The sequence below is a fragment of the Gorilla gorilla genome, chromosome 12 (assembly GCF_029281585.2).
Source record: "Gorilla gorilla gorilla isolate KB3781 chromosome 12, NHGRI_mGorGor1-v2.1_pri, whole genome shotgun sequence".
NCBI lineage: Eukaryota > Metazoa > Chordata > Mammalia > Primates > Hominidae > Gorilla > Gorilla gorilla.
Window position 1 is genome coordinate 101347881 of NC_073236.2, and position 25695 is coordinate 101373575.

Consider the following 25695-nt stretch of genomic DNA (forward strand, 5'->3'; position numbering starts at 1 on the left):
CAGCTGGGATTACAGGCGTGTGCCACCATGCCCAGCTAATGTTTGTATTTTTAGTAGAGATGGAGTTTCATTATGTTGGCCAGGCTGGTCTCGAACTCCTGGCCTCAAGTGATCTGCCCACCTCTGCCTCCCAAAGTGCTGGGATTATTGGTGTGAGCCACTGCGCCTGGCCCCTAAACTGTAATTTCTAATCTTGTAGCTAATTTGTTAGTCCTGTAAAGGCAGACTGGCCCCCAAGCAAGAAGGAGGTCTTTTTGGGAAAGGGCTATTATCAATTTTGTTTCAGAGTCAAACCATGAACTGAATTCCTTCCCAAAGTTAGTTCAGCCTATGCCCAGGAATGAACAAGCACAGCTTATAGGTTAGAAGCAAGATGGAGTTGGTTAGGTCTGATTTCTTTCACTCTCATGATTTCCTTAGTTATAATTTTTGTAAAGGCAGTTTCACCTATACTGATATTTATACTTATCTATATCTATCTATTTCTAACTGTATCTATGTCTATGCCTGTTTATATCTATATCTATGTATATACCTGTACTTATCTATATGTCTAATCTATATATCTATATCTGTATCTGAGGATGGAGATGGAGGGGGTGGAGGAGGGGAACAAACTCCAATTCTGCTAACATTCCTTGTGGAATTAGCAACTTTGGTGTAGGCAGGTAGCCACAGCCTTTGGGTTATTTGGGAGGGATTCAGAGATTGATCTTTTGGCTTCTTTAGTTGAGGCCGTTGAGCTTGGTGGAGGGGGATGGTAGGGACTTCTCGGCTGGTTGACATGAGTGATACCACCCTCATTCCTCCCATTTTCATTCCCACTTCATGAAACAGTGTTGCTCTTGCTCATGCATTTCCAAGGCTTCTTGTGCCTGTTTTCCCACGTGATCTTCATATGAAATCTTCAACGCAAATATTATTTGTCCTGTATTTCTGATGAGAGAACTAGGACATACACTTAAATTACTTGGCCAATCTCACACAGCTAATTAAGGGAGCTACAGGTGTGTGACCCTGCTCTAGTTTAATTTCTGCTGGACCACATTGCTGACACTAAACTTTGGCAAACTGATTTGTAACAGAAAAAAAACAAAAAACATATTAAGCGCCTAGCAGGTAAACAGAGCTGTGGGTTCACCCTCTTTGTTCCAAAACGGGCAAAGGGCTCTAGGAAAGACCACCCTGGTCTCCTTGGGTCCACATCATGGTTTCTACCCTTTGCGCTCAGCAGAGGCGGGAGGCTTCTGGCACAACTGCCATTTGGCTCATTTGTTTGCCAGAACAGAAACTTTCTCAAGCACACTCAAGTAAGGGGGGCTTGGGGGTGAGTTTGATGGTGCCCCAAGTGGAGTGATGTGGAGCTTCCCACAGATATCCACAGATATCTAACAGATGTATCTAAGATAGGAGCCAGATGGGGTCAAGCCTTCTGGGGGCCGTTCAGCAGGGAGGACAGCAGGTGGCTCTGGAGCCTGTCTGGCTGGCTCTAAAGACCCTGCAGTGGCATTGACCACCTTCATCCGAGGCCCCTCCAGGTGCCTTGGCAAGCTCTGGGCCTGCTCCATCCCATCCTGCCACCAGCTTCTTCCCTGACTCCCTCTTGCATTTTGCTATTCGTGCCCTGTCTGGCTTACTCCACATCACCAGGAGAAAGGCACATTCAACAGAGCAGTGTGCAAATAGCAATAGATGTAAAACAATACTGTCTCCGGCCATACCCAGTGGAGTGAGGCTGCTCTCATTGCCATGAGAGAGAAGGCAAGTGGCCCTAGCCCGCGTCCATACAGGGCCTGAGGGCCTGGGTCACCAGCTCGGCAGATGGCCCCTCCCAACCCTCCTCCAGTCAGTGTGGAGAGGGAGGGGATGGCAAGAGCGCAGGGTCACATGGCATACATCCTGGGATCCTGGGCTCAGCCCTTTATCAGGGGGCAGTTCCTGTAGGAGGGTGGCAGGTGGAAGGCACCATGAAACTCCCCACAATCCCCAGCCTGGGCCCTGATTCCCACTCTCTCCCTCAACAGTGGAACTTCCTGGGCAGCTGTGTCTTTGCTAGTCTCATGGATGAGCTTTGAGGAGGAAGCTTGGTTCTTGAGACTGTTGCCCCGGGTTACAGCTGAGTAGATGTGAACTGCGGCACATCTGGGGCCTTGCTTCCCTCTCCTGTATGTCTCCTGGGCCTAGCAAGCACCTGGCACACAGGAGATGCCAAGTAAGTGTTCAGGAATTTTTTTTTTTTTTTTTTGAGACGGAGTCTCACTCTGTCACCCCGACTAGAGTGCAGTTGCGCGATGTCGGCTCACTGCAACCTCCGCCTCCCGGGTTCAAGTGATTCTCCTGACTCAGTCTCCCAAGTAGCTGGGGTTGCAGGCACCCACCACCATGCGGGGCTAAGTTTTGTATTTTTAGTAGAGATAGGGTTTTGCAATGTTGGCCAGGCTGGTCTCGAACTCCTGACTTCAAGTGATCTGCCCACCTTGGCCTCCCAAAGTGCTGGGATTACAGGTGGGAGCCGCCATGCCCAGCCAAGTGTTTGGAAATTTTATGCCTGACCCCACTATGGTTCTACTTTTGTTTGTTTGAAGGGAGACAAATCAAAAGGGAGATTTAAGAGATGAATTTTCCTTGTAATTCACTCCCAAGTCCTTTCCAACTCTCAGCAGCTCCTGTTCAACATTTCTTCCTGGTTCCTGAAACCCTAAGTTCTTGACCTCGGCCTCAGATGATGCCAGTGCATGGATGAGTATAAAGATGGTGGAGGGGCTGGCCATGGTGGCTCACATCTGCAATCCCAGCACCTTGGGAAGCTGAGGCAGATCACTTGAGCCCAGGAATTTGAGACCAGCCTGGGCAACACAGAGAGACCCTGTCTCACAAAAAATACAAACAAAAGATGGTGAAGGGGACCCTCTTTCCTCCCAATCTTGGCCTGGTAAAGTCAAAGAAGGCGGCAGACAAACTGTGAACCCAAATGAACTTGAAACCTAATAGGGTTTGGCTACTGCATGGAATTAGACTATTTTTAGATGAACGATTTAAATATTGTCCCCACCTGTTTTGCATTCATATTTTACTACTTCCCTGAAATTTCCATTTATCAGTATTCTGTCTCATTTAATTCCAAACTGCTGTTAAAGGTTGATGTGAACACGTGGTCTGCCCTCTGAGTTATTGTGGGACCAACTGCTGACCCATCGGCCAACTCTCTCGCTATTGATAGGTGTCAGAGTGCAGTTTTAGCTTGCTAATCAACTTCGCTAAACTTGCTGTTTTGTATAACTGTACTCTGTACTAAGCCCAGATGTTGAATTAAGGTGGGTATGTTGATGCAACATAAATGCCTTTTGAATAAATAAATAAATGAATAAGACAATGGTGAAGTAGCTATAGTTCAGGCCCCTAGTGGTACTTTGCCCCTCTGCATTCCCTGCCCTCCTCTGGTGGCCTCTTCTCTCGGGCACCAGTGTCCTCATGGTGCCGCCGGATACCTTTAGCTCTCCCCGTTGGCACAGCATCCAGGCCTGACCTCCAGGATTCTATTTTCAAACAGGATTCTGAGAGAATGAAATGTTTATCCTAAAAGGAAGGAGGAAGAAATGCTGTAATGCCAGACATTGGCAAACTGGTCAGAGGACAATTTTTTCTTGGCAGGGGGTTGGGTGTGCATGTGTGTATGTGCTTGCATGTGCAAAGAAAGCTTTCTGGGATTCCAGCTCTGTGAGGCTGGCCCTGGAGGTCTGAAACCCAAATCCTAGCTAGGGGAAGCAGTGACACTTCTCATCCAAACCTTTATCCGAATGCGCTAAGCAAAGGGAAAAATACATTTCCAGATGAGGAAATCTGAGACCTGGAGAGCTGTCCCTCATGGAGCCTGAGTAGAAGAACCAAAAGATGCCAAGTCACTGGATTCCAATTTAGATGACAGAACATGCCTGTAAAGCTTAAAAACATATGTTCTAGAACTTACGTGCCCACACGAGGACTGTCCTATAGTGGAGAAAGATCACTTGTTTCAGTGATTCTATAAAAAAATTTTTTTTAACAAAAAAACAACCACCTACAATTGAGAATTGGCTTCAAGTCAATTTGGAAGACACAGGAGAAAAGTATTCTCTTACATTTTCACTAAAAAAAAAAGGAGGGGGGATTCCTCAGCTTCGTGATGGACCTTAGTCACTACTTTTTGCAGCAAATAACTTTTTAAAAATAGCTTTCTCAAGGTAGAATTGACCTACAATGAACTGCACATATGTAAGTGTACAGTTTGATGAGTTTTGACACATGTATTCATTCATGCAACCATCACCACAATCAAGATAAGAAACATGTCCAACACCTTTCAAAGCTTTCTTGTGACCCTTCTGTATTCCATCCCTCCTGCTCCATGACCCCACCTCCCTGTCCCAGGCAACCACATATCTGCTTGCAGCAAATGACATTGCATCTCTTCTGAAAATCAAAATTTTCCTAAAAGGATGAGAATTTTCTAGCTCTTGGGATACGGTTACGAAGGGAAGTCCCCTTCAGAAGCCCTGAGTAATTCTTAGAAGTGACGTCACTATAGGAGGAAATGTCTAGCTTCCAAGGAGGGGATATTGAGATATGTAAATCCTGGTATTTTTTTTTTGAAGAATTAATGACATTTCATATCTTATCTTGTATTTTGTGATATTCTGTAGTTGGAATCTACTAACCCAAATTCATTGGCCAGTTCTACAACTACTGTGTTAAAGCCAACATCTGTCTTCTATGAGAGAACAACTCCCTTTTCCACTACTCTTGTTTCTTGTGCCCAATATCTAACCCCCCTCGGCTGGTGTCAATCCTGTCTTCACAATAGCCATCAGTTTCAACCCACTCTTTCCTGTCTTCTGTCAGTCACTCTGGGCGGGCCCAGGGAATTTCTCAGCTGGATTACCATGGATCTGTCAGCCTCTTCACTGATTCACCTGTTTCCACGCTCTCCCTCTTTTCATCCCTTGTGTATCAAGGAAATCTTTATAAAAGGTGAGTCTGATCAGTTTATTTTTCTGCTGTAAATTAAAATTTATGATTTTATGTGTGCTCCTGTCTTCCTCTCTAGAGCCTCCCCATGACAGTACCACACCCCAGCCCACTTCTTTCATTTCAACTAGGAAGGATTTTAATAGTGCTACAGAGAGCATTTTAATAATGTACAGAGAGTACAGTGACACCCACATTTCTGCCCAATTCTATCATCATTTCTTTCTCTTTTTTTTTGAGACAGTGTCTTACTCTGTCGCCCAGGCTGGAGTGCAGTCTCATTGCAACCTCTACCTCCTGGGTTCAAACAATTCTCGTGCCTCAGCCTCCCAGGTAGCTGGGATTACAGGCATATGCCACCTCGTCTGGCTAATTTTCATACTTGTAGTAGAGACAGGGTTTTACCATATCGGCCAGGCTGGTCTTGAACTCCTGGCCTCAAGTGATCTGCCCGCCTTGGCCTCCCAAAATGCTGGGATTATGGGCATGAGCAACTATGCCCAACCTTCTACTTCTACTTTTTGCTTGCTTCTATCCTCATTTCTTGACACTCACCTCCCAACCAGACCAAACAGCTAGAGGATCCCTGAATGCACCGTCCTCTCTACCTCTGTGCCTTTATGCCTGCTATTTCCTCTGCCTGAAATTATCCTTCTTCCTATTCCGGAAGACTTGCATGTTGTACCTCCCTTCTTTGCAACATTCTTATTGCAATCATAGCCTGACCAGCGTGGACGGTCATTTTTTGATTTGTCACTAATATCAGGTGGGCAGGGATCATCTGTATCTTTCAGCACAGAATCCTTAGCACATGTGCTTGCTCATGGAACGAAACAGTGCAATGTCTTCTCCCTAAATCAGTGTCTAATAACGTCTAGGGGCCAGGCGCGGTGGCTCATGCCTGTAATCCCAACACTTTGGGAGGCCGAGGCAGGTGGATCACCTAAGGTCAGGAGTTCGAGACCAGCTTGGCCAACATGGTGAAGCCCCATTTCTACTAAAAATACAAAAAATTAGCCGGGCATTGTGGCAGGTGCCTGTAATCCCAGCTACTCGGGAGGTTGAGGCAGGAGAATTGCTTGAACCCAGGAGGCAGAGGTTGTAGTGAGCTGATATCGTGCGATTGCACTCCAGCCTGGGCAACTAGAGTGAAACTCCATCTCAAAATTAAAACAAACAAACAAACAACAAACGAAAAAAACTAACCTCTAGGACAGTGTCATTGGCAAGGTGGAGTTGGTGAGTCAGAAATCACTGGTACTTGGTGGAAGTTATTTGTAGCCTGACACAATGCTGTTTTCCCCCAGCCAGGAGCTCTCTTCTCCCAGACTGTGAGGTGCCTCATGCCCTTACTTTCTTCAGACGTCTGTTTCTTGATTCGCAAGCCTTCTTTGACTACTCCATATGAAATAGTAACCACCCATCCTCAGCAATCCCTATTTTCCTCTAGCCTGCCTTTCCCCACTCCTTCGACTTTATTGCCATCTGACCTACCATGTGCTTATTTGCTTATTTGTTTACTGTCTGCTTATTTGTTACTATTAGAGTATAAGCTCCCTAAGGGCAGGGATTTTTCTGTTTTGTTCTCTGCTGCATCCTTAGTGCCTGATACATTATGTGTATGTGTTCAACGAACAAATGTGCCCAGAGAACAGTGCATGCCACCAAAGGACAAGACTATGCATTTTGGTTTCCCAGGGTTTATTCTCCATATGATAAAACTCATTAAATAGTGGCTTATAGGCAGAAACCGGTCACAGGAATGGTTTAGGGAGTTCCAAGAATGAAAATAGCTTCTCTCAGCCTCAAGCAATATAAAAAATATATTTTAAAAAAAGGTTATCACCCTGTGTCTCGAAAAACCAATAATGTATGTGAAGAAAAAAGATCAGAGCAAACAAAGAAAAAGAAAAGGAGAGGGGCTGGGTGTGGTGGCTCACACCTGTAATCCCAGCGCTTTGGGAGGCCAAGGTGGTTAGATCATGAGGTCAGGAGATGGAGACCATCCTGGCTAACACGGTGAAACCCCATCTCTACTAAAAATACAAAAAAAAAAAAAAAATTAGCTGGGTGTGGTGGCAGGCACCTGTAGTCCTAGCTACTCGGGAGGCTAAGGCAGGAGAATGGTGTGAACCTGGGAGCTTGCAGTGAGCTGAGATCGCTCCACTGCACTCCAGCCTAGGCGACAGTGTGAGACTCTGTCTCAAAGAAAAAAAAAAAAAGAAGAGGAGAGACGGAGAGAGAGACAGAGAGAAAGATGCTCAACCACAGCACACCAACCTTTTGATGCTACCAGTAGATCTTTGGTGTTTGTTCTAAATTCTGTAAAACCAACTTTACTGAGCTATTAGAAAAAGCAAATGGCAATAGACAAGCTAAATGCTGTGCTTTCATATTAAGAAGCAAGCCCAAGGGCTATTATGTGTGATTTCACTAAGATTCAACCCAGTCTCACAAGAGAGTTGGGCAGGTGATTTATGGGCTGAGGTCTTGGCTTGAACCCTCAATTAGCCTTAGGGCCTAGGGCAAGCCACTTTCCCCTTCTGAGCCTCAGCTTCTGCCAGCAAGATAGTGAGGGAGTTGGTGAAAACCAATTTCCAAGGTCTCTTCCACCCATAATGTTCTATGACTCTGTATCTTGACAAGGGTTTTCAATTTGTCCTCATTAATGAAGAGATTCAATTAACCAGGATGTTAAATTCCCTGAGTGTTCTGGTTAATTGGATCTTTACTAAAATAGCTTCTAAATCTTGTTTACTACATTAAAAAAATAAAAGCATTTTTGCATTAATTTCTACCTGCAGGGAATATAAAAGCATTGAACTGTAACAGCTGGGAGTTTCTCCAGAAGTTATTCCTTAAAGCAGAGTTTTCAAAACATTTTGACAGTGATCGCCGTTAAAAAAAAAAAAAAAAGCAAACTTTTTACATCACACACACATACACATGGAATCAAAGGTTTGTGAAATAATATTTAACTTTACCATATGATACAGTGTTGATATTTTATATTCTATTCAGAAAAGCTATTCAGTCCACAAGTTGATTTCATGATCCAGGGTTTGAAAAGCACAGCCCTACAGTTCCACAGGAGTCCATCTGCCCCTCATGGACCTCTTTGCATGTCTGCTGGGGGTAAAAAATGCCCAAGACATCCCAGGGCTGTCGTGTGGATATCTGAGGACGTTGTAGTTACTTTATTGGTTTCACGTTCTGATTCACACTCTTTGAAATGTCTTCGGTATTGCCTGAGAAGTGCTCCTAAGCAGCACAGTGGAGAGAAAAGAGCACTAGACAAGAGTTTCTGACTTCTAGTCTGGGTTCTGTTACTATATGGCTGTGTGACTTTGGATAATTCACTTAACCTCTCTGAGCCTTAGCTACCTTCAAACATGGGAATGAATGACATATCCAGGTGCCCCTCTCCTGTACCCTCTGTGATCAGGTGACCCAAGAATAATTGCTGTTTTCTTCTAGGGATGGGGAAGAGCAGGAACTGCTGATCTGTTCTGTCCTATATAGGCATGATGAGAGGGACTGGAATTGTGCTTTGTGTCCACTTTAGGTGGGACTGGGACAGATGAAATGCCCATAAAGGGCTTTTGATTTCTGTGGCAAAATGGTTTTAAAGCTCCACCCAGTTTTAAAGAATTATTTCTGGACTAAGTATTCCTTGGGACAGTCCTGCTGTTTCTCAGAGCTTCTCATGTACTCCTTTTTCCTGTATGAGGTAGATCCCTAGCTGTCCCTGCTGGTGTTAACAATTCTTCCTGGAGTTGTGTGCCGTTTGGCTGTTTTCCCATCCTTACATGTGGATGTGGTGAAATAGCCTTCCCAGTGGTGTAAAGTGACATGGAGTGATGGACCACAGTGGGAACCCCTGGAAAGAGGACCTGGGAAGACCCGAGCCGAGATCAGAGTTCAGGCATGGGTGGTCATGTGGTGCACGGCAAGCAGAACTGTCCAGCTGATACCTGAGCTGCGGCAGGAAAGATGGGAACGCCCTACAATATGGCAACCTCAGATCTCCTATTTGCTTGCGAGTTTTTGTTTGGTTTGGTTTTGGTTTCAGTTTGGTGTTTGCAGTAACACCAATCTGAAGAATTAGCAACATTCTTCAAAAATATTCGTAATAACCAGCTTTGTAGTCCAAAGGGCAGCCTTGATTCCAGCTTTCTGCAGCTCACTAAGCCTAAAGTTGGGTGTATTATTCATTTTCTTTCCAGATGTGAAACAACCATTTCAACCAGCTTGGACAAAAGAGAGAAGCCAAGATGGGGCTGAGAAACCAATGCAGGCAGGCCCAGGGACCCAGGAGTCAGGGACCAGGTGCTACCGGATGCTTGCTCTGACTCATGTTGCTGCTGTCTTCTCTGTGCCTCAACTCTGTCCTCTGTCACTGCAGGCAGCTTCCTCCCAAGGTGGTAAGTAGGGCTGCTGCCAGCCCTGGTGAATGACATCTTAGTTTTTACACTGGAGATACACTGACCGCCTTTCTTGGTTCCAGGATGAAAAAGTCTGGGGAGGACTTTGACTCTTACCCATCCCCTGGAAAAATCAACTGGGGAGGTGGAATTCATGGAAGAACATGGCAGCTCCTGAGGCAGATGTTTGGGTTGGAAAGAACACACCATTCATTCATTCATGTGGCACTTTTTTTTTTTTTTTTTGACGGAGTTTCACTCTGTTACCCAGGCTGGAGTGCAGTGGCGCGATCTCAGCTCACTCATGCAGCACATTTTTATTGAGCAAAACTGAGAGGCTGAGTGAGGGACCAAAGTCTTCACTGATGAGGGATAGGGTGCCCAGAGATTGGCAGATGAAGGTGAAGAGAAAAGGTAGAGGACACCAAGGGCCCTGCCAAGCAGCAGAAGTAGGAGGAATTGAGGAGCTTCTTCCAGAATGAAATCAGTTGCACTTTTTTATTTTTTATTTTTTGAGACAGGGTATTTCTCTGTTCTCCAGGCTGGAGTGCAGTGGTTGATCTCGGCTCACTGGTGACCAGCCTTTGGCTGCTGGCTCAAGTGGACTTCCTGCCTCAGCCTCCTGAGGAGTTGGTATTACAGGCACGTACCACCATGCCTGGCTAATTTTTGTATTTTTAGTAGAGATGGGGTTTCACCATGTTGTCCAGGCTGATCTTGAACTCCTGAACTCAAGTAATCAGCCCGCCTCGGCCTCCCAAAGTGCTGGGATTTTAGGCGTGAGCTACTGGGCCCGGCCCAATTGCTCCTTTGAAAGGAAGTCCTGCTATGAAAAAAAGTAGCAGTTGAACTAAATGGTGAATTGAATGATGTAGCTGCTTTACATCCTGGCTCAAGCTCCTGACCTTGTTGTAAAACAATAAAAGTTTGGGCACCAGCAGTGAGTCTCCCAGCTACACTGTGAGTAGCTGTGCCCGAGGGGAATTCTTGCACATACTCTATGGGAGATGTGTACAAGAATGTGCATAGTAGCATTGTCTATAATAGCTAAAAAAGGAAACAACCCAGATATTCATAAGTAATAGAATAAAAAAGAAATTTTGGCATAATGAAATCCCATATAGCAAAGAAACCAAATAAACTACAGCTACACCCATCAACATGAACAAATTTCAAAAATACTGTTGAGCAAAGACAGCATGTTAAGAAGGTTACAATTAGCATGGCTTTGTCACGTGAAATTCACAAAAGGCACCACTAAGCAGTATATTGGTTAGGGATCCACAACAAATGGATTAAAACTATAAAGGAAAGCCAGGGAATGAGTAACACCTGTGTCAGGTCAGTGGCTTGCCCCAGGGTTTGGGAAGGGAGAGCAAGACAATTGGGAAGGGTGGGCATGGAGTGAGCTTCATGGTATTGGCAATGTTCAATTCCTTAAGCTGGGTGGTGTGGATATGGGTATCTGGTTTTTATTATTATTCTTTAAGCTGGACATATACGTTATGCACATTCTTTTGTAATAGGATCTATTTCACAATGAAAAAAAAATTGTAAAGCGATATAGCCAAAACCAAAGCTCCTCCACACCGCAATAAAAGGTAGAGTTTGATGTGGTTGAAGAGTCTGAGCCTCAATGGAATGAGGACTTTTCCAGATGTGGTGCTGTACTGGCTGGAATAGCATCTGGGAGAAAGGAGGATGGCAAACCAACCCACACTGCCCCCTGGCCAGGGCATCGGCAGCTGGACTGAGGGGTGCCCTGGTATCCCCGGGACCTCCTTTTCCTATGGCTCTGGGATCGCTGTGTGCCCACTCTATGCTCGTTTCTTCCTGCACCACAGTCCTCAGGGGTTGGCTGGCTTTTCGGAGTTGCCACCAGGTACTTTATTTCTCACAGCTTTCCCACGGCTGCCTGCTGAGTAGGATGCAATTATCCTAACTTCTCATGTTTTTGACCCCCAAAGCAAGTGCCCCAGCCCATTTGGAGTTAAAAATGTGAAAGCATTTTGGACCACATCCAAAATCTGGTCACTCACCATGTGATTACCTTTTTAGGGAAGGTTTATCATTTGCCTGCTGAAGTTTACTTTAAATTCTGAATGTTTTGCAAACACATTCTTTGTTGACAGCTTTAGCTGGAAATGTTTCAGCTCACCGTGTTCTGGGTAAAAAACATTGTCAAGTCTTTTTTTAACCCCTCACGTTAGATGGTTTTTCTTGGCCTGCATTTCAGTATCCATTAACCTTAGTGTCGTAAGATCTTGGAGTTAGAAGGAACCTTGGAAGCCACCCATCCAACTTCCCACCCAGTGGGAGAATTGTTCTGAAGCTTGCCTGATTGCCAGCCTCAGATAGCTTGCTTTTTAAGGGCATTGCTGTATAGACACAGAGTACCATGGTTTACCAATTCCCCATAACATTTTGCATACATTTTCATGAATCTTGCAGAATCAGAAAGCAGTGTGAGCAATTCCAAGTTTGTTAATTAAATTAAAATGAGCACAGACTCTTACAAACAGGTTTTAGAGTTACAGGAGGCCTTACATGGTCAAAGACATTTTTCACCTACTTAAAATAATCCTATCCTGGTTAGCAGGGACAGAGAGACGAGGGAGTTGGACACATCACATGCTTGGAAGGAGAAGTAGAGAAGGATTGCTTGGCAGTCCTGTGTGTACATTTTCTTCTGTCCCTTTGTTATTACTTTCTTGCCTCCTTAAAAGAACAGAGATGGCCAGGCGCGGTGGCTCACACCTGTAATCCCAGCATTTTGGGAGGCCGAGGTGGGCAGATCACGAGGCCAGGAGTTCGAGACCAGCCTGACCAACATGGTGAAACTCCGTCTCTACTAAAAATACAAAAATTAGCCAGGCCTGGTGGTGGGCGCCTGTAATCCCAGCTACTCAGGAGACTGAGGCAGGAGAATCACTTGAACCTGGGAGGTGGAGGTTGCAGTGAGCTGAGATCGCACCACTGCACTCCAGCCTAGGCAACAGAGTGAGACTTGGTCTCAAAAACAAACAAACAAACAAACAAAAAACAAAACAAAACAAAACAAAAAAAGAACAAATGGTATATAAATGAAGAATATAGACATCGCCCTGCTGAAGGGCGCTGGACTGGCCTGTCATCCTCCCACTGCCACCCTCTGTCTTTCCACCTAATGGTAACTGGATGCCTTGTCCCATTAGTTTGGGCCCACCCCAGTTTCTGAGCCCACCGAGAGATAGTGCAATGTGTGTTAATAGTTGCCCCTTCCACCTGTCTCCCCACCTTTTGTTCTGCTCCAGTAGAGGGAGCCAAGCGGTGATACCAGCTGCCATGGTGGTTAAGTGAGCTTGAGCCTTGAGCCACGCTGGGACCTTGGTGGCACAGGCCCCTCAGAGTAAGGGGAGGAAGCTGGTCTGGGAAAGACTGAAGTTAACCCATCAGAACAGCAGGGTTGTTCTGTGCCTAACCCCTCTCTCATGCAAGCTGAGGAGAGTTTCTGGGCTAAAGAAGGTAGCTGAAGATATTTTTTTTTTAAGTTAGGGGTAGGAAGCTCAAGCAGGGGTGAGGAGAGAACAATGCAAGGTGCTGACCCAGCCTGGACACACAGGTGCAAGGTCCAGGGGGCGTGTGAAGTTCAGGTAAGCTTAAGTAATGGTTGTGAGAAGGCCTAGTTGGTGGCACAGAGCCTGGTGGACCCTTCACAGCATGATACCCCAGTCAGAGCCTATGCAGAGAGACAGGCAAGAAGTGGCAGGATGTCGGGCCACAAGCGGAAGCTCAGGGCAGGCCAGCATGCCCTGCAGGCCACCAGGGGCAGGAGCCTCCTTCAAGGTTCTGATCCCGCTGTGTGGTCCCTCCCCAGACACCCAGATCTCCCCCAGCACGCTGAGCACCTAGAGACTGGTCCAGGACTGATGCACTCACAGATCTGCCTGGGTCCCATCTGACGACTCGAAGGGGCCAAGGAGACTGGGACTGACTGCCTGAACTGCCGGGCCCCAAGTTCCGTCAATTCAAATCAACAAATACTGGACTGTGTATCTCTGGGTGAGGGAGTTGGGGTAGGATAAAGATAAGGGGCTGGGTGGCCAACTAGGAGGGAGATTAGGAAATGCCGATAATGTCATATCATATGAATTATACAGCAGATTACACAGCCAGAGGACACTGCTTCGTTAGTCCATACAGGCATCTATTTACATCGGGCATTTGCATGGAAGAAGGAGAGGGGGAAGACAACATAGGAAGAGAAGAAGCGGGGGAAGAATTTTGCATAGAAAAAAGGCAGTGCCAATCCCTGACCTTGTCTTCCAGTCCAGTGGCAGGTGGCAGCAGGGAAGGACTAAAGGAGCCATTTCCGCAGGGCGTCAGGGAGACAGAGGCCACAGCCATCTGCTTAGGTTCCAAAGTAACTTCAGGGATACTGAGTGGAGGAGAGGGTCATTGTCCTCACCCCGCTGTGCAGCAAAGCATCTCTGTGAGTGTGAGGGCAGCAGAGGTGTAACTCCATGTTGGCACCTACACCGCTGGTGTAGTGGAAGCAGCACCCTTGGCATGCACACAGGTGTATCCCCAGAGGGCAGCCTGAGAGCGCAGCGCAGAGCATCCGCAGGACTTGAGTGGGATCGGAGGTCAGGAACCAGTGACGTTCTGTACACACCTGTTATTTTCAACTGGTTGGTACCAGGTTGGGCCAGTAGGACCTGCAAATACTCCAGTTGTGGAAGTTAACAGAGTGTCCTCTCTAGGCGTTTTAATTACCACCTTCATAACAGCCTTGAAAAATTCCACCCGCCCCCCAAACTTTTAAATTTCTTTTCTTTTCTTTTTTTTTCTTTTGAGACAGAGTCTCACTCTGTTGCCCAGGCAGAAGTGCAGTGGTGCAATCTCAGCTCACTGCAGCCTCCACTTCCCGGGTCCAAGTGATTCACCTGTCTCAGCCTCCCGAGTAGCTGGGACTACAGGCACGTGCCACCATGCCTGGCTAATTTTTATATTTTTAGTAGAGACGGAGTTTCACCATGTTGTCCGGGCTGGTCTCGAACTCCTGGCCTTAAGTGATCCGCCCATCCCGGCCTCCCAAAGTGCTAGGATTACAGGCATGAACCACCGCACCCGGTCCCTACCTTTTAAATGTCATAGAACTTTTCTGAATCTGCAATTACCTTGTTTTTTTCCTTTAGTCCAAGGGTCAGCCAATTTTTAAAATTTTTTTTTCTGTAAAGAGCCAGATAGTAAGTACTTTTGGCCTTGGGGGCCATATGGTCTCTGTTACAACTGCTCAGCTCTGCCACTGTGGTCTGGAAGCAGCCATTGACAATGCATAGACAAACGAATGTGACTGTATTCAAATAACAGATGATTTATGGACTCTGACACTGGAATTTTATATACATTTTCACAAATTACAAAACATTCTTTTTGATTTTTTTCACAAATCCAAAAATGTGAAAAACATTTTTAACTTGTTGGGTGCAGAGACAGTCCCTGGCCATAGTTTACCAATCCCTGAGGGTCAGGAAGGGCTCATAGTTGTGTTGCTAGTGCCTAGCACAATGTCCGACATACAGTAGGTGCTCAACAGATATTTGTTGGAGGTGTGAACTGCACTTTACATACAAGGAGACCACAGCTCAAGAGGTTAATCAGCTCTCTGAAATGTGGAGTTAGAACTCACACTTTCATGGTTTGCAATACTTTGGAGAGTGAGGTGGTTGGCAGCTCTTCCAGCTCCAAGTCCTCCACTCCTTCTACCAAATCACAGCTTTGGCCTTCCCAGAAAAAAATATTGTCATATGGAATTTCACGGAATTGGGGGCCGGGCGTGGTGACTCATGCCTGTAATCCCAGCACTTTGGGAGGCCGAGGCAGGTGAATCTCTTGAGGTCAGGAGTTCGAGACCAGCCTGGCCAACATGGTGAAATCCCGACTCTACTAAAAATACAAGATTTAGCCAGGCATGGGGGTGTGCACCTGTAATCCCAGGTACTTGGGAGGCTGAGGCAGGAGAATTGCTTGAACCCATGAGGCGGAGGTTGCAGTAAGCTGAGATCACACCACTGCACTCCAGCCTGGGCAACAGAGCCAGACTCCGTCTCAAAAAAAAAAAAAAAAAAAAAAGAATTGGGGATTGAGAACTGCTTTTGAGCAATAAATCAACCAGTGAGGTAGACTCTTGTGGTATCACCTTTCAACATGGTCAAGCTATGGAAACGTGATTTTAATTTCTCAGGTTTTTTTTTTGTTTGTTTGTTTTTTGTTTTTGTTTTTAATCTGCCAGATGGAGACCATGCCATTGCTAGTCTACCTTGAAAGACAGATGTGAAGAATGAAGTCAGGGGCTTTGCAGGTATTAAAAAGTTTCCATGAGGGCTGAATCATATGCATATTGTTCATTTGAGCATTTTCTTTATAATCAAAATTTGTTTGTTTTTAAAAAAACAACCACCAATGGTTTTGTGTGAGCTAGGGGCTACATAAGACCTAAAAAATTCCTGCTTTTGGTAAAAGCAAAAATTAGATCTACTCTAGAAGGCAATCTGACCTTAAAAACATCCAGGTCCCTGGTTGGAAAAACAGGTTCTTTTTCAAAGTCAGTCCTTGCAAGTCTGTATCTCCACCCTCATTTCTGTCAACTCCTACACTTGGTTTCAGCTTAAGTCTCTGTTGGTTGCTACGCTTTTTTCCCATCTCCCATGACTCACTCCCAGGCTGTGTTCTCACTTGGCCTCAAGCCTGCTCTGCTCCTCAGGCGGTGAGGTTGACCACAAACCATATAGCATTCTAGGAGGTGAATATGTGAACTCCTCTGGAATCTGCACCTGTGTTTCTTCCTCAGCTTTAAGTTTCAGTGGCTTCCTACACTGAAGCCTCTCTTGGGGCCTTGGCCATCAGCTAGGCACCACCATGATGCCTCCTAACAGGCCCTTGGGTGCTGTTCCGACAAGCAACAGAACTGGAGGCTGAGGTGAGGCGCTCTCGCACCCGCACTTCCCACTGTTCCAGAAGTTTGCCCAGCCCAAGGGTGTGGTGTAGCAGGTGCTGGGCAGTGGATGACACTCCCTTCGGAAGGCCTCATATCTGATGTGTTTTGATTGTTCTGATCCTAGGAAGCATAATTAATATCAACACATTCTTCCCCCTCCCCCTGGCCATGCCCTGGCTCCAATTTTTTTTTTTTATTTTTTATTTTTGAGACAGAGTCTCACTCTGTCACCAGGCTGGAGTGCAGTGATGCAATCTCGGCTCACTGCAACCTCTGCCTCCTAGGTTCAAGCGATTCTCCTGCCTCAGCCTCCTGAGTAGCTGGGACTACAGGCACGCACCACCATGCCTGGCTAATTTTTGTCAGCCTCCCAAAGTGCTGGGATTATAGGCATGAGCCACTGCTCCCGGCCCCAATTTTTAAAAAGTAACATACACTCAGTGTGGAAAGTTTGAAAATATCAATAAGCAAAATGCAAATAAAACCCACCTCTAGAAATAAACACTATTAGACATTTTAGAATATATCCTTTGAGTCATTTTATATTCATAATTTTCTAAATGTATTGCATCATGTTGCAATGCTGCTTTGCCACCTGGTTTATGTTTTTACTTAATACATTATGAGCACATTCCCATGTCATGAAGTATCTTTTTATAATTTTTTTATTGCTATACTGGGTTCTATGATAAGTGTGAGCACAGTGTATTTAATAAACACCGCTTGTTGGATATTTAGCTTGTTTCTGGTTTTCCATGCCAAGATAAACATCCTTAATTATAAATTAATTATAAATGCTTTTACGCATCTCTTGCTGCTTCCTCAGGAAGCATTTCTAGAAGTGGAGTTAATTAGGTCAAAGGCTCTGCACATTTTTAAAGGTCATATTGCCTTCCAGAGATGATCCAATTTTTGCTTCTACCAATAGTGCACAATGTCCCTGTTCCCCAACACTTGCCAACATATTATTGCATATTAATAAGAGGGAGTCTCACTCTGTCACCTAGGCTAGAGTGCAGTGGCTTGATCTCAGCTCACTGCAACCTCCGCCTACCAGTTCAAGCGATTCTCCTACCTCAGCCCCCCAAGTAGCTGGGATTACAGGTGCACGTCACCATGCCTGGCTAATTTTTGTATTTTTAGTTGAGACAGGGTCTCGCCATGTTGGCCAAGCTGGTCTTAACTCCTGACCTCAAATGATCCATCCATCTCAGGCGTGATTACAGGGTGTGAGCCACCATGCCTGGCCAGTATGTTTAATAACTTTTGATTGGTAAAAAACATTACTGTTTGAAAGCTGATGAGTGAGGCTGAATTTTTCGATGTGTTTTTTAGCCATTTGTATTTCTTTTGTGATTTATCGTTTGTGAGCATAATTATTTGCTTCTTCCTTCCTCAAATGTATTTATTGTTAGATAGCCTCAGTTTCAAATTTTGACTCTACCAATAACTAGCTTTGTGACCTTGGAAAAATCACGCCATTGAACCTCAGTTTTATGATCAATGAATTAGAATAATAATCCCTATTGAATAGAGTTGCTCTCAGGGTTTAATGAGATAGCATATGTAAAGCAATTTCCACTATCTCTGGCACACGGGAGGTGTTCAATACATGCTAATTTTTCCCCTTCCCCTACCGTGGGCAAGGTGCCCATGGAACACACAAATGTGAAAGATACTCTGTCTGTCTTCAGGGAACACACAATCCAATAGAGACCATAAAATATACACAAATATTTGACATAGGCTTTATAAGATGGGTATCATTTTGACAAGGTGGGAAGAATTCCAGAGAGAGAGAGTGGCAGAGGTGTGTTTGGGGAGTGGCAAGTAGATTAAGTTGACCACAGTGGAGGGTTCATACAGATAATTCTAGATATATAGATTAGGACCTCTACCGTGAAGAGACTTTGAACACCAGGCTCATGAATTTGTGTTTTGCTCCCAAGGCAATGAAGAACTATTGAAAGTTTCTGAGTAGCAAAATAACATAATCACAAGTATATTGAGCACTAACTAATATGACAGAGACTGGAGTTGGGGAAATCAGCAATAAAAATTATAACTATGATCAAGTGGCTCACATCTGTAATCTCAATACTTTGGCAGGCTAAGGCAGGCAGTTCGAGATGAGCCTGGGCAACATGGCAAAACCCTGTCTCTACAGAAAAAGCAAACATTAGCCAGGTGTGGTGGCATGCACTTGTAGTTTCAGCTACTTCGGAGGCTGAGATGGGAGGATCGCTTGAGCCCAGGGGTCAAGGCTGCAGCGAGCTGCAATCATGCCACTGCACTCCAGCCTGGATGACAGAGTGAGACCCTGTCTCAAAAAAATAAATAGGCCGGGCACAGTGGCTTATTCCTGTAATCCCAGTACTTTGAGAGGCTGAGGCAGGTGGATCACTTGAAGTCAGGAGTTCGAGACCAGCCTGGCCAACATGGTGAAATGCTGTCTGTACTAAAAATACAAAATTTAGCTGGGTATGGTGGTGGGCACTTGTAATCCCAGCTACTTGGGAGGCTGAGGTAGGAGAATCGCTTGAACCTGGGAGGCAGAGGTTTCAGTGAGCCGGGATTGCGCCATTGCACTCCAGCCTGGGCAACAGAATGAGACCCTGTCTCAAAACATAAAATGAAATGAAATAAAATAAAATAAAAACCATGATTAAAATTATACCATGTATTAAGTATTGAATTCAAGAGACATTGTGAGAAAAGAATTAACAATAGCTGGCACCTGCATGTGGTTGTGCACACCTGTAGTCACAGTGACTTAGGAGGCTGAGGAGGGAAGATTTGTTGAGCCCAGGAGTTCGAGGCCAGCCTGGGCCACATAGAAAGATCCTTGTCTCAATAACAACAACAACAACAACAACAACAACAACAACAATAATAATACCTTGCAAGTGAGTGATGTGGAATCAGGGAGAGGTAGAGATCAGAGATGCGTATGAAGCCCAGTGATTGGGAGACTAACTCTAGAAGATTTTATCATTGTTTAAAAAACATGCTTAGGCTGAGTGTGGTGGCTTACGCCTATAGTCCCAGCACTTTGGGAGGCTGAGGCGGGTGCATCACCTGAGGTCAGGAGTTCAAGACCAGCCCGGCCAACATAGTGAAACACCATGTCTACTAAAAATACAAAAATTAGCCAGTGGTGGTGGCATGCACCTGTAGTCCCAGCTACTGCAGAGGCTGAGACAAGGGAATTGCTTGAACCCAGGAGGCAGAGGTTTCAGTGAGCCGAGATCATGCCACTGCACTCCAGCCCAGGTGACAGAGTGAGACTCCGTCAAACAGCAACAACAACAACACATGCTTAAACAGTTTGTTTCAAAAATCTTCTCCCCTTCTCTATGGGTCCCTTAGGAAGGCAATATATCCCACCTCATGAAATCAGGCTTCACCACAAGATTGCTTTGACCAATGGGACGTGAGTAGAAATTTGAAGAACCACAGACTGGTCCATCACCTTGTTTCTTATCCCTCTTACATAAGCAATGTCCCAGATTGGGGCTGTTCTGTTAGCCTGGCTTCCAGAATGAAGAGAGCTGATCTACATGGCATATGTAACATAAATAAACCTTTGTTATTACAAACCACTGAAACTTGGGGCTTCTTTGTCACAGCAGATGAATTTAGCCTAACTATCCAATACAGGTGTCTTGAGAAGAAACAGCAACAGGAGAAGAAGAAGAAACAGCAACAGGACGAAGAGTTGTTTTGGGGGAAAAAAGGATGATCCAGGGTGAAATGTAATAATTCTGAGGTGGCCATTGAATACCTCAGGGGGTGTCAAATGGTTGACTTATAAATGATGAAATTGAGTCTCAGTGAGATCATTTGCCCATGGTCACACAGAAGCTGGAGATATAGATTTGGAAACTGTGTGTGCTGAGAGGGGATGGTCACTAAGAGCAACTTTGTAGAGAGAAGGATGGGGAGCAAGTAAGAGTCAAAGCTGGGTCTCTCAGAAAGTCAAGAGACAAGCCAGGATGGGCCATGACAGAGCAGGGGCAGACATGTTAAGAGAAGAAAACATGGGACAGGAGGTTCCCAAAACTGAGGAAAGGCCTTGGGGTGTGGCAATTACAAAGTCACTGGAGGCCTTTGGAAAAACTATTTTTGTAGAATGCCAAGAGTGGCAGCCACATAGCAGATGGTTGAGGAGGGACTGTGAATTGAGAAAGTGAAGGTGCTTTTCTGAGAAGTTTTTCTGTCAAGGTGAAAAGTAAATAGAATATGTGAGCAGCAAGGTCCAGTGAAGAATTTTTATGGTGGACATCTGTGTATGTTTCTGGGCAAAGGGGAGAGAATGAGGAAAATGTGAGAAGCTGGAGACACTGAAGAGCCCTTGAGGATCACCAGCCGGGATGCGAGCAGGAGCTGAGGCATCGGGAGTCCTGGAGAATGATGTGGCCTGGACGCTGGGCAGACTCTGCTCCTCAGAGCAAGAAGCGAAGGGGAATTGCTTGAAAGGCGAGTGATGTGTGGAAGAGGAAAGCAGGGCAGAGGGAAAACCTGGAGTGTGCCTAATGGCTTCGACTTTCCTGACAAAGTTGGAAGGGAGGCTGAGGATAGGAGGTCAGGAAAAGGCGAGGAAGGGGCTCCAGGAAGCTGCAGGAGATGAACTGTCTTGGGCAGCAGTCTCCAGTCCAACAGCAGAGGCAAACGGCATTGTGAGCAGAACGAAGTAATCATTCAAAGCAAGAATCCGTATGTAGTTAGGTTCTGTGGTTTTCTATGGCCATCTCTTCAGCCTGGGAGCAAAAACTAGAGAATGAGAGGCAGAGAGAGACCCCAGATCAGACATTTGCCTAAGACAAGGGACAAGAGTGAGGCACACATGAGTCTAGACACTGGAGCAAGGGACTGCCCATGGCATGGGTAGCTGACAAGGATTTGAGCAGGGCCACAGGGGGTGAACAGAATGGAGACACTGAACTGCTTGCTGGGGATTGGAGGAGTCAGCAATGAGATGTGGCCTTGGTGGTCTGGGGCAGCTATGGAGAGAGGGAGATTTGTGAAGTTCTCCAGGAACAAGTTGCTATTTTATTTTATTTTACTATTTTTTTTTTTTGAGATGGAGTCTCACTCTGTTGCCCAGGCTGGAGTGCAGTGGCATGATCTTGGCTCACTGCAACCTCTGCCTCCAGGGTTCAAGTGATTCTCCTGCATCAGCCTCCCGAGTAGCTGGGATTACAGGCACCCACCACCATGCCTGGCTAATTTTTGTATTTTTAGTAGAGACGGGGTTTCACCATGTTGGCCAGGCTGGTCTCAAACTCCTGACCTCAATTGATCCACCTGCCTTGGCCTCCCAAAGTGTTGGGATTACAGGCGTGAGCCTCCACACCCGGCCACAAGTAACCATTTTAAAGTATACAGTTCTTTGACATTGAGTGCATTGGTAACACTGTGCAACTACCACCTCTGTCTAGGGGTGAAGGGAACTTTATCCACCTAGAGCCAATATTCTTTGAGAAGAGCTCTTAGGAGAGCCAAGGGTGAAGTATGAGGCCAGAGGGTGGACAGGAGTGGAGTGAAGCAGGTGACAGTAGGGTGGGAATCAGTTGGTCTGAGGTGCCAAGGTGGTCAGGGAATCAGGGGTGATGGAATCCCAGAGGAGAGAAGTGATATGGTTTGGCTCTGTGTCCCTACCCAAATCTCATCTGGAATTGTAATCCTCATGTGTCCGGGGAGGGACCTGGTGGGAGGTGATTGGATCATGGGGGCAGATTTCCCCCATGTTGTTCTAGTGATAGTGAGTGCTCACAAGATCGATGCTTTAAAAGTGTTTAGCAGTTCCCCAGTTTGCTCTCTCTTTCTCTCTCCCGCCACTATGAGAAGAGGTGCCTTGCTTTCCCTTTGCCTTCCACCAGGATTGTAAGTTTCCTGAGGCCTTCCCAGCCGTGCAGAACGGTGAGTCCATTAAACCTCTTTCCATTTTAAATTACCCAGTCTCAGGTTTTCTTTATAGCAGTGTGAATATATGGACTAATACAAGAAGTAAGGACAGAAAAGAATAGCTGCTGGAACTCACGGATATGTGGGGAGAAGGCCCACGTTTCCTAAGGGTGAAGCATACAGGCACCAGCACTGGAGCACTGAGGAACATATGCATTACACACCCATGCCTAGAAGGTCAGGCTTTCCTCCAGCATTCCCAGCTTGGCAGTTGGTGACCAGTGGCCACCTTGTCCTCACAGACCCACTTCCAAGCAGGCAGAAAGGGGATGTTCTCTCCCGGGACTCTCTCTTAAGAGGGAAGAAAATCTTTTCTGGAAGTCCAGGTGGACTTTTCCTTACAGTTCATTGGCCAGAACTGGGTCACATGCTTATTGCTAAACCAATCACTAGCAGAGGAAGATGGTATTTTCATGACTGGTTTAGACCAATTACCATTCAATCCCAGGCCCAGTCCATTGTCAGGTGAAAGAAACCCAGGTTCTGTTAGCCAGAGAGAAAAGGGGAATGGCTGTCGGGTGGACAAACACCAGCTATGCAGCAGACCTCTGGCATCCCTCCCAGCTTTATTCAGTGGGTTGAAGGGTGATGGAAGGAAGAACAAGGTCAAGGACAGAGTTACAGAGTAAGTGAAACACAGCCCCTTCAGGAATTTATAACAGGGGAGATGGGACCAAAATGAAAATATACATGAGGACCTAGATAGTAAAGAATAGGAAAGCAGGCCAGGTGTGGTGGCTCACGCCTGTAATCCCAGCACTTTGGGAGGCTGAGGTGGGTGGATCACCTGAGGTCAGGAGTTCGAGACCAGCCTGGCCAACACAATGAAACCCCTTCTCTACTAAAGATACAAAAATTAGCCGGTTGTGGTGGCACACGCCTATAATCCCAGCTATTTGGGAGGCTGAGGCAGGAGAATGGCTTGAACCCAGGAGGCAGAGGTTGCAGTGAGCTGAGATTGTGCCACTGTACTCCAGCCTGGGCAACAGAGCAAGACTTTGTCTAAAAAAAAAAAAAAAGAAAGAATAGGAAAGCAGACACAACCGGTGGTAGAAGGCAGGAAAGTGCAGCGGAGTAAGTGTGGGCTGGGACTTTGAATACCCATTTTGACGTGTATTTAGCTATGTGACCATGGGCAAGTTTGCTAACCTTTCTGTGTCCATCTCTCTTGTGAAGGGGGGACTGTAAGATTTCACTATTAGAAATTAATGGGAAAAACAATCCAGCAGTTCCTTGAGTGGTTAAATATAGAATTACCATGTAGCCCAGCAATTCTGCTCCTAGGTACCCAAGAGAAACAAAAACATGCATCCACAGAAACATTCACACCAAAACTTGTATACAAATGCTCTTAGCAGCATTGTTCACAACAGCCAAAAGTGGAAGCAACCCAAATGTTCATCAGCTAACTAATGAATAAACAAAATGTGGTGTCTGTATACCATGGAATATTATTTGGCCACAAAAAGGAATGAAGTACTGTTACATGCTACAACATGGGTGAAACTTGGCAACATGAATGCTAAGTGAAAGAAGTCAGTCACAAAAGACTACATATTGTATGATTCAATTTATGTAAGATGTCCAGAATAGGCAAATCTCTAGAGACAGAAAGTAAATTAGTAGTTGGCTGGGGCTGGGAGGAACAGGGGAATAGAGATGATAGCCATAGGAAATGGGGTTTCTATTTGGGATAATGAAAATGTTCTAAATTGGTTGTGGTGGTGGTTGCACAAATCTGAATATACTAAAAATCATTGAATTTTACACTTTAAATGGATAAATTATATGGTACATGAAGATCTATCTCAATAAAGCAGTTAAAAAAAAAGAAAAATTAATGCTGGAGTAAGGTACTAGTAAGAGTGTATTTGGCTGGGACACCTAAGTGTATCTATGAGGTGGACATTTGTCATACTTTGTTGATGGTTCAGCATTTGGGGAGTGCCCCACCCCATTTTATGAGGACTCACCTCCCACAATAGAAGGTAAGTCAGTACTTGCTTCCCTAGCCTCTCTTGCTGCCTAAGGGCCAGCATATGAGCCAGGCTCAGCCTGACACACTTGCTAGACTCTGTAGTTGGTTATTGTAGGAAAACAGGCTGTTGCACGGCAAGAATAATGACACCTTGAAGCAAAACCACCATAATGACCGATGTCTGACTCCCGTATACCAAGGCATTCCCACGGCGAGTTCAAGAAACAATGCCTGTAGCATAGATAACCCTTCACAGAGATGTGTATCTAACTTCCCTAGCAGCCATGAGTCTAAAGTGTGACCAGCTGCCCATACTTTACCCTAAAAGCTTACTATAGAAAGGATACTTTCTGGAGGGTGGATCGCCGTCTCGCAGCAGCAGCCCCAGACATGGCTGCTCTTCCCAAGTTCCCTATTAAATGCTTCCTTCTGAGAAACTGAATTCGTCAGGCTCTTTCTTCCACCTCTCAGCATCCTTGGCCTTTGGAGATAGGTCTGCAGGTCGGCATAGACCTGCTCAACATGGCAAGTCATATAAGGAGTAGATGCTGTGTGAACCTATTGAAGTGAGAGTGGCATCAGCCACATCCACTTTCTCAGGCAGCATGGATGAGGTTCCTGTAGTAGCATTCAGTGCTCCAGGCCTGGGTGTTGATGGGGTGAGCCCTCGTGAGCCCAGGAGTGGCAACAACGCTGACTCCCCAGGACCACTTTTGGGGAGTGATTTGGGGCGTTATTCCAGCTGCCCAGCCTCTAGGCTTGTTTCTTTGACCTTCCCAGAAATTCTGTGAACTACCTACCACTCTCAAAAAAACATATTTTCTACTTAAATTAGACAGTTGGGATTCTGTTGTCCAACTAAGAACCATGGCTAACAGTCTGGCCCTTTCCACCTTGAGCCACCTCTTCCAGTGAGAACAAGGAAGCAGGTGACCTGCCATTTTCCAGGTAGATTAATCTTCAGGCCAAGGCTGACTTCTTTCTGCAGACCTCTTGACAGAAGCGAAGCCAATGGGGAGAAAAGAAGGAGGAAGAGGGCAGAGTCTGGTTCTTTTAACGGTTTCAGTTTAAGAAAGAAACAGAAGAAAACATACCATATATTCTGAGATTTTTAACCAGGCAGAATGACTCCACTCACTAACACAACAGCCATGAAAACATACTCTATTAGAACACCCAACCCCTGCATGGGGAGGACTCTCGGCTTCCCTGGGAGGCCAGTATTCACTTGCAGGAGGTTGTGATCAATGCAAAGCACCTGCCTGTCAGTAGGCATTGATTCCAAGAATGTTTATTGAGTACTTACTATTGCCATACACTGTTCTAGGTGCTGGAAAAAGAGA

The 25695-nt window shown here is 45.7% G+C and overlaps 1 long non-coding RNA gene across 1 annotated transcript in view; it reads left to right on the plus strand.

Moving 5' to 3' along the window:
- Window positions 1-11044, plus strand: part of LOC134756802 (uncharacterized) — a 48286-nt gene extending 37242 nt beyond the window's left edge. Inside the window, exon 5 of the long non-coding RNA XR_010130003.1 lies at window positions 9231-11044. This is a non-coding gene — a long non-coding RNA (uncharacterized lncRNA). The remainder of the gene's footprint in view (window positions 1-9230) is intronic.
- The last annotated feature ends 14651 nt before the right edge of the window (window positions 11045-25695 follow it).